At 38.3% G+C, this 9,477-nt stretch overlaps 1 non-coding gene across 1 annotated transcript; it reads left to right on the top strand.

Moving 5' to 3' along the window:
• Positions 1-7,920: 7,920 nt before the first annotated feature.
• Positions 7,921-8,027, top strand: LOC112420523 (small nucleolar RNA R71). The gene has a single exon (XR_003010703.1). It is a non-coding gene; the product is annotated as a small nucleolar RNA R71 (small nucleolar RNA).
• Positions 8,028-9,477: the final 1,450 nt, after the last annotated feature.

The raw sequence follows: 9,477 nt of genomic DNA, 5'->3' as shown, positions 1-9,477 counted from the left end.
AAAGGTCAAAAGCATCCAAAGGATTGGCTTCCTCAAGTTGACTTAAGGCTATTTGATCCAAGGTTGGGTCAGGTTGAAGTGGCTCAGCGTTACCTGTCGAATCTGGGGTGTAAGTGAGTGGAGGGTTTTCAGCGATGGGATCTTCTCTGGAGTTATGATAAATTGATCTGCATCGAGATCCGCTTCCACGTCGCTACCCCCGTCAGGCGCTTCACCCTGGCGACCACTTGACTCTACCGCAATTTGATTGGGAGAAGTGATCTCCACATCAGGTGTAGGAACACTGGTTTCAACGCCTTCATCCTCCTCAACAATAGGTGAAGCCTCTGCTTGACCAACTTGAGCGTGTTGGGGTATATCAATTTGGATAGCCTGCGAGAGAAACACTGTTATGAGAAGCACATTTCGATACTCATAGCTAAAATAATAAAACAAAAGGTTTTTAAAAAAAAACACCTTTAAAGCATTGTCACCAACGCAAGAATGAGCACTGTTGGGATTCGAATCTTTACGGGTTTTCATCCTTTTCGGGCTAGGTTGGCCCAAAGTTTCTTCCACTTCATCTGTCTCGATGGGCGGAGGATCATGTTTTCTATTCTTACGACTCTCTTTCAGTTTGAGAGGCTCAGAGACAGCAGGTCTTTCAGCAGCATCGGGAGAAATTACAACCTACGAGGAAGTTTAAACTCAAAGATCCCCTACGGAAAGTATGGCTGAGATGACTCAAGAAATAATTTACCTCATCCTCGATCGTGCGGGCTTGCTTTCCTTTGGAAGGTTTTTTCGGATTTCTTCTTTTTGTCCGTCTTTGAAGATTTCTTTTTCTGAGAAGTTTTGTCAGATTTCGATTTGGATGTCTTTCGAGAGCTATCTTCTTCTGGGTATTCTACTTCCCCTGAGGCCAAAGGAAACTCTACTAGCCATAAAACATAAAATAGATAAGTATCCTCTTTTATCTAATATAATGTATTCGAAATTTAGATAGTTTCTACAAAGGAAAATCGAAAAGTTCCATACCTAACCTTATTTCGGATAAAATTCGAATATGAGGATGATTTAAGTGCAGATGCCATCTAAATGTATATAAGTTGTGCTTGGTCGCAGTTACTCTGTCTTTTTCCCTCTTTATAAATTTTTGTTTCATTCCCATTAGACTATCACAAAATAACCATTTGGGATAGGGTGGCCTAAAGGCCAAGGCCAACGGACTAGTTGGCAAAACGGGAAACCTTGTTTTAAAGTGAAGTGCAAAAAGGTATTTACTGGGGGTAAAAGGAGGAAAAGACATTGAGGGAATTTTGTCATGGATCTTATCCCTTAAAGTTTTAGCCGCATAATAAACTGTCCTCTTTAGATGGAGAGGATCATATACAGTTTGAAAGAAGTTTTGAAAAGCTTGAATTTCTCGAATATGCGTACCTCTGTTTTTCTTTGATTTCCTCTACACAGTATGAAAAGCAAGAATCAATTCAGGAAGCAGAGTATCAGGATCTATACGATCGGTTTGGTGCTTGAAATAGCACTGCCACCATCGATAGAATGTTTTTGTGCATGCAAAAGATGAAGTATATGGCTTTGGTTCAAAAATAAGCTTTTGCCGCTGAGCCCGACGCAAGGTAGACCTCCAAACATGCTCTATGAGGTGTTGCCTCAAATCATCTAAACACTTGTACAATGAACTTGGCTTAATTTGAACTAAGCCAAATTGTCTAGCCACATGGTTAGGTTGATAGCCGTACACCCCGTACGGGCTTCCAGCAGTCACTCTACTGGACAAAAAGGTGGGGTAAGGTAAGCTTCCCAGATGGCATTAATATCTACCTCTTCTTCACTAGAATCGGTTGGGAACCCTGCTGTGAACCATGAAGGCCCATGAGATCTAGTGGTGAAAGGAGCCATCGAAGGCGTGAAGGATGTGCAACCTAGAAAGGCATTATAAGCCACTGCAAACAAATCTGGAGAACTCCTATTACCGTACTGGAGCAATGTCAAACCTAAACCTTCGACTGACCTATTATCATAGACTTTCGAAAGAGCAGGGGGTAGGTGTACTACTAATTTTGTTCTGAAAGTGGCCAAAAGCCACAATTGAAACGATCAGATGGGGCCAGGAATGATAAGGCTACTACCAGGTTGGAAATCCTTTATGCTGGATACTGCATGGTTCAAACTCTCATATAAAGATCCTAAGATGAGCTTACTCAAGCAAATATCTCTCCCTTCATGCAATTGGATTGCTAAGGTTGTAAACTTCTTAGGGATCTGAATCGATCTTGAGCAGAAGATATACATGGACAACCAATAAGTTAGGAAAGCGATATGCTCCTGATCAGACACTGTGGTACTAGAAGTGTTATGATGGTCGATGATGAAGTTGTGATGGGATAAAACCGCAAGTGCACGGTCTTACCGAAGTAGTATGAAAAGAGTATCGTTCCGACAGGGAGTTATGAATTCAATTAACTTTAGATAATGATTAGACTAAAGGTTTATAAGGTAGAAAGTTGTATTTTTATATATTTAAAAGGAAATAATAATAAAAGATAAAAGCCTTGGGGTCATTGGTTCATCCTAACGACAAGTCCTTCTCAAACCAAACTATTAAACTTATAACTTTATGTTAGACCTAATTTCTCAAGACAGTTTCTCTTTTGTTCCTCTAGCAACCAAGCCTATTTCGCTGACTTGATTACTATTAGATTTTGGTTCCTCTAACAACCAAGCCTATTTCGCTGACTTGATTGTTATTAGTTCCCTTGAAGATCGACACTATATGTCTCAAAGATTGCAAAGCCTATTTCGCTGACTTTGCAATCCTTGTCTAAATTCACTTGTTCGAATATCAAAGCTCCACTTTCGTTTTATGAATTGATATTTGAGATGATGGATAAACAATTATCAAACCCTCCACTTTCGTTTCCACAGTTTGATAATGGTTGATCCATGTTAAAGCGGTGAATTTAGATAAGGAATTAGGGTTACATAAGATTAAGGTTTAAAGCTTGGTTTGATTAGGATTATGTCATTAGACTTATCCAACAATCCCAAGACAAGAGAAGTCTACTCACTAACGTTCATCGTAGACAAGGAGAAGAAGAGAGAAAGCATAAAAGTAAATAACAATAAAGTAAAAATGAACTTTTATTAGAAAGACAATTGTCACATATTGTATTCCAAGAAAAGATGAATATTAGTGATGGCTAGCTACTCTATTTATAGTACACAATTGACTTAAAATCTAAGCAAGTATATTCCTAGAATATTCCTCGGTAGATTGTGCGCCAAAATAGAATAGCTTGGAGTCAAAGCAAAAGCAGCAAAAGGCATCTGGAGGGTGGCACGGCCGTGCCAAGGCTAGCACGGGCCGTGCCAGGCTTCTGACTTGTGGGAGATATATTTTGTTTCCCAATCTTCATGTTTTTGTGTCCAATCTGCTCCAAATCCCTTTCTTTTGCTCCAAGACTCTCTCCATCCAATATTCTTCCCTGAAATATAATAAATTGCATTTTAAAGTAAACTATCCTAAAAAGGAAATAATACTAATATAAAATTATATAAAATCTAATTAAAACTAAACTAAAAAGCATATTAAAATAACATATAATTGACTCATCAAACTCCCCCATACTTGAATCTTTGCTTGTCCTCAAGCAAAAGGCATAAACATAGTAGCACCAACAGTTATACCAAATGACAATTCAATTAAAGCACATGTCTCCTCAAGGGCTTAAATCCCAAATGTACACTAATCACAAACTCAAGCATTTCTTGTAATTTTTATTCAACCCAACGATCAAGTTTCAAGTGAGTGTGTGTGTGAAGTCCAACCCTTTTCTTGCTCCTGTATAAGATAGGCATTATGAGGAAACATGGTCTAATCCTAGCACTAAACCAACCAAGAAAGATTCCTTCTATAATTCATATAAGAGAGATGGGAGTATTTGAGAATCTTTGTTCTTTGCCATTTGCACATTTTAAGTTCTTTATTTAAGGAACAACATCTTCACGTAGGAGGTCGGAGGGCCTACCCCCTTCCCCAATCTAGATTCAATGGTATCCCTTAAAACATCATCTTCACGTAGGAAGTCGGAGGGCCTACCCCCTTCCCCAATCTAGATTCAATGATGCGTTTTAAAGTTTTTTCTCAAGATAACAATCATCTTCACGTAGGAAGTCGGAGGGCCTACCTCCTTCCCCAATCTAGATTCAATGATGAGATCTTGGAATTTATTTGGCTTTTTGGCTTTTTATGAATTCCCTTATACTCACTTATACTACTTGCACTTTGAGAATCTTTAAAGGTTAATGTACCACTAAGATTAAAACGCGTTTCCTTAAAATACCTATTCATACATTTACTCAAGGGAAGCAACTTTGTGTTTTTCTCATTGGAGAATTTTATTCACTTTAAAACAAGATGTGGGTATATCAAGAAGACTTAAAACACAAGAGTTTGCTTTCATGTACAAGAATCAATCAAATAAGAGGAGACAATGAAAATTTTGTGTCATGATATTTTCAATAAAAATTAGCTACTTAACCATGCCTTTTACAATAAAACAAAACAAAAGAATAAAGTTCAAGGGAGTTTGGAAACACTACGACTAAAGACACTTTATTAGGCTCCCCCCACACTTAGGAGAAGCATTGTCCTCAATGATTCAAAATAAGATAAACGAAGAAGAAGAAGAAGAAGAAGAAGAAGAAGAAGAAGAAGAAGAAGAAGAAGAAGAAGAAGAAGAATAAGAAGAAGAAGAAGAAGAAGAAGAAGAAGAAGAAGAAGGAGGAGGAGGAGGAGGAGGAGTAGTAAGAGAAGAGAGGAAGCGGAAAGCTCACATTTTTCATTGAGTTCTATAGGTATGACCTTGGAGGTGAAGATGGTGCATCATGTTCCGAAGCATTTGGTTATTTTCTTCGGATATGCGGTTGCCCCTTAGGACATAATTCCTTAGTCCCGACAATTCAACACCTTGCCTTAGTTGCTTGGTGCTTATCCTCTCAGCCTCGGTATGCATCCATGCCCATCTTGCATTTTCATTTGTTTATCCGGCATCATGGTCATGGTGCTCCTTATCATGGTACAATTGTGCACCTTCCTCTTCATGGTGCAAATGTGCATCTTCCTCGCCTTCATTATCGTGTTCTTCATGTACCTGTGGATCATCAACAACATACAACAAATTTTCTTCCCCCTCGGTGTTAGTCCGAGATGGGTTAGAAATTATAATCAAAATAGGCACAATGAGTTTGAGTGTGTAGGACATGGGTGGATGGGGCTTAATGAAGTTCATAAAGATAAGGGTCTCTATGTTAAGCCTATTGTTTCCCTCAATTTTTGTAATCCCTTGGTCCTCACCCACTCCCAATTGCCTAGCTATGTATGTGATGATACCACCCACAACTATCTCTCCCCTACTATCAAACCTATTACCATCATGGGAAAGGTAATCAAGCAAGTAAAAGCATGTGTTAACGGGGTGGTTGTTAAGCATGGCCCACGACATGAAGAGTTCATCCTTCCTAGTGTTCCCCACTTCGGTCCTACCCCAAATAGTGCCAGTCATTACTTTTTGAAGGTATCGTGTGTTAAATTGCCTAAGGTCGGTGATCTATTCCCAAAAGGTGGTGGGTTGATAGTCAACCGGCTTAAGACTTTGATCCCAAGAGTCGTGGATGAACCCCGCGTTAGCGAAGTCCATCTCATCACAAAAGTGTTGAAGCGACATCTCGTAATCAATGTTCATAAGCCGGAAAGCGATTCGATGATTTAGGGTTATCAAAATTCATCTTATCCTTTGTAAAAACATTTGAACTTAAAAACTTAAAGGTGAAACTTTCATAACCCCACATAGGTCCTAACATAGCAACCCACCCTAATCGTCTTAGAAATTTAAACACATTGTCACTAAGGCCTAATGTAACCAAGTCATAATTATCAGGGTATCTGCAAGGATGTAAAGGTTTAGAGATGAGATTTTTATACCTATCCTTTTGCTTGTTGTCCTTGAATATTATGCCATGGTTATTTGCCGGTACTTTCTTCTTTGGGGGAGGTCCTCTTGAAGATGTTGCAACTTCTTTTCCACTTCTTTTGGATGCCATAGCCTTGACCTTGGTTGGACTTGGTGTGGCTTTGGTGAAGGTTGGGGTTAGTGAATGTTTTTGGTGGAAAGGGTTGGTTTAGTGATGGAGGGAAGGTTTAAGTGAGTTTTAGGAGTTGGTTGATGGAGGTTGTGAATTTTTTTGGATTGGGTGGATGAAAGTGGATTTTGTATGGATGGTTGCGGTGGGAATGGTTTTTGTGGTTGAATTGGGTAAGAAATTTTGTGAATTGGTGAATGTTTGATGGAGATGTGGAGGTTTGAGGTTTTGTGGTTATGGAGGTTTTAGAGAGAAGTAGGAGGGATGAGAGGGGTTTGGTTTGAAGAATGAGGGGAGAAGATGAAGGAAAATGAGGTTTAACCTTACCTGAGGTCGGGCACGGCCGTGCTGAGGTTGGCACGGGCCGTGCCAAGTTTCTGGAGTTTGGCCTGGTTTGGGAAGGGCAAGGTCTGGCACGGCCGTGCCAGTGTGAGCACGGGCCGTGCCAGTGTGAGCACGGGCCGTGCCAAGGTTCTGGAGACCGGGACTTCAAAAATTTTCTTTTTCTTGAATCATAGTCGGACAATTACCTACAAAACAAATAAAAACAAAACACAACAAAACAAAAGCAGTTAAATGCGTGGGTTGCCTCCCACGAAGCGCTTCTTTATAGTCATTAGCTTGACATTCAAGAGGTTTCTCTACCCTATACCCAATCTTTCCCAAAGGGATAGTGGCGTCAACCTGGCATTCTCTCCCAAATCACACATGGCTTTCTCAATGCTTTTGGATCCTATGACACAAGGTATGAGAAAACTTTCTAGATTCTTAAGTTTAGATGGCAATTTGTTTGGAAGTATATCGATTAAAATTCTAAATTGGTCATCTAACTTTGATTTGACAAAATCTTGTGTTAATGGATTTTTAGGCTCATGAGGTGGTGAAACAAATGGCTGTTCATTTTCTCCTATAGTTTTCTCACTTTGAGGCTCATCACTTCCTATCTCTCCCTCATTGTTCTTAATTTTCACATCGGGGTCCTCTAATTGGTTACCATCCCTAAGAAAAATAGAACCTATATAGCCTTTGGGGTTGGTTTCAGTTTGACCTGGAAAGATCCCGGTGGTTTGAGAGGAAGTAGTCACGTGTTGGGCCACTTGAGAGATTTGGGTTTCAAGTATCTCATTGTGAGTTGCTATGGAGTCTACCTTGGATGTGATTTTGGCAAGAGAGTCATTCAAAAATTCAGTTTGGTTTTTAAGCTCTTGGAGTTGCTTGGATTGATCTATAACATAATTTTCCATTAAAAGTTCCAAGCCTGATTTTTGAGGGACTCTTTGGTTGTTTGCATAACTGGGTGGTGTTGTTTGTTGTCCAAAAAGATTTCGAGGGGTTTGATAAAAAAATTGGTCGTTTCTAAACCCTCGATTATATTGAGCATAGTTTACTTGCTCAGGACCTCTAACAACACTACCTAGTTAGCAATTAATGCCAATATGGCCAAATACACCACAAACTTCACAAGGAGGTGCTACAGGAGCAGGTGTGACAACACTAGTATTCATTGTATCAAATTTTTGTGTTAGTGTGTCAACCTTAGCAGTTAGATGATCAAGGGAGGAAATTTTGTACATACCTGCCTCTTTTTTAGAGGGTGAAGAAGCAGTGATGACTCTCTCACTTGTCCACTGATAGTGGTTTTGTGCCATGCCCTCGATCAAATCATATGCTGCTGTGTAAGTTTTATTCATCAAAGCTCCACCTGCAGCTGCATCAACATATATTTTTGTGGTATACGAAAGACCATTATAAAAGGTGTGGATAATAAGCCACTTCTCTAAACCATGATGGGGGCAAAGCCTAAGCATTTCTTTGAAACGCTCCCACGCATCGTAAAGAGATTCACCATCTTTTTGAGTGTATTGAAAAAGCCTCGCCCTGAATTGAGCGGTTTGAGAAAGGGGAAAGAATTGGGCAAGGAAAGTTCGCCTCATTTGGTCCCATGAAGTGATAGAACCAATAGTCAATGAATGAAACCAAGCACTAGCTCTATCCCTTAAGGAAAAAGGAAAGAGGTGCAGCCTTACGGCCTCTTGGTTTGCCTTCAAAGTTCCACTGAGTCTTAAAAAAGTTGAAACATGAAAATTCGGATCCTCAGTGGGTGATCCGAAAAATTGATTTTGCTGCACCAGGTAAATAAGTGCAGGCTTTATTTCAAATTTAATATCCTCAACCGTTGGGTACACAATAGCATCGTACGGCTCATCTGAAGATGTGATTGCATACTCTTTGAGAGCACGTTTCTCAGCCATATCGTTATTACTGTGTGTTTCTTTGAGCCATCCCTGAAATCAAAGCGGTTAAAGATAGAAAATAAAAAATAATAAAAATAATAAAAATAAAATAAAATAAGGAGAAATGGAGGGAGAGAGAGATTTTATATATAAATATATATATATATATATATTTTTTTTTTATTTTTTTTTATTTTTTATAGAGAGAGAGAGAGAGAGATATAAATATATAAAATATTTTATAAATATATAAAAATAAAATAAAAAAAATAAAAAGATAAGAAAAGGAAATAAAATATATTTTAAATATATATATATATATAAAAATAAAAAGGTAAGAAAAGGAAATATATATATTATTATTATATTATATATATTTTTTTTTTTAGAGTAACCACTATTAAAAAGTTAATCAAATTACAATAACTCCCCGGCAGCGGCGCCAAAAACTTGATGGGATAAAACCGCAAGTGCACGGTCTTACCGAAGTAGTATGAAAAGAGTATCGTTCCGACAGGGAGTTATGAATTCAATTAACTTTAGATAATGATTAGACTAAAGGTTTATAAGGTAGAAAGTTGTATTTTTATATATTTAAAAGGAAATAATAATAAAAGATAAAAGCCTTGGGGTCATTGGTTCATCCTAACGACAAGTCCTTCTCAAACCAAACTATTAAACTTATAACTTTATGTTAGACCTAATTTCTCAAGACAGTTTCTCTTTTGTTCCTCTAGCAACCAAGCCTATTTCGCTGACTTGATTACTATTAGATTTTGGTTCCTCTAACAACCAAGCCTATTTCGCTGACTTGATTGTTATTAGTTCCCTTGAAGATCGAAACTATATGTCTCAAAGATTGCAAAGCCTATTTCGCTGACTTTGCAATCCTTGTCTAAATTCACTTGTTCGAATATCAAAGCTCCACTTTCGTTTTATGAATTGATATTTGAGATGATGGATAAACAATTATCAAACCCTCCACTTTCGTTTCCACAGTTTGATAATGGTTGATCCATGTTAAAGCGGTGAATTTAGATAAGGAATTAGGGTTACATAAGATTAAGGTTTAAAGCTTGGTTTGATTAGGATTATGTCATTA

Source organism: Medicago truncatula, chromosome 6, assembly GCF_003473485.1.
Source record: "Medicago truncatula cultivar Jemalong A17 chromosome 6, MtrunA17r5.0-ANR, whole genome shotgun sequence".
NCBI lineage: Eukaryota > Viridiplantae > Streptophyta > Magnoliopsida > Fabales > Fabaceae > Medicago > Medicago truncatula.
Note: the sequence above shows the minus strand (reverse complement) of the source record. Positions and strands in the feature narration are given on the sequence as shown.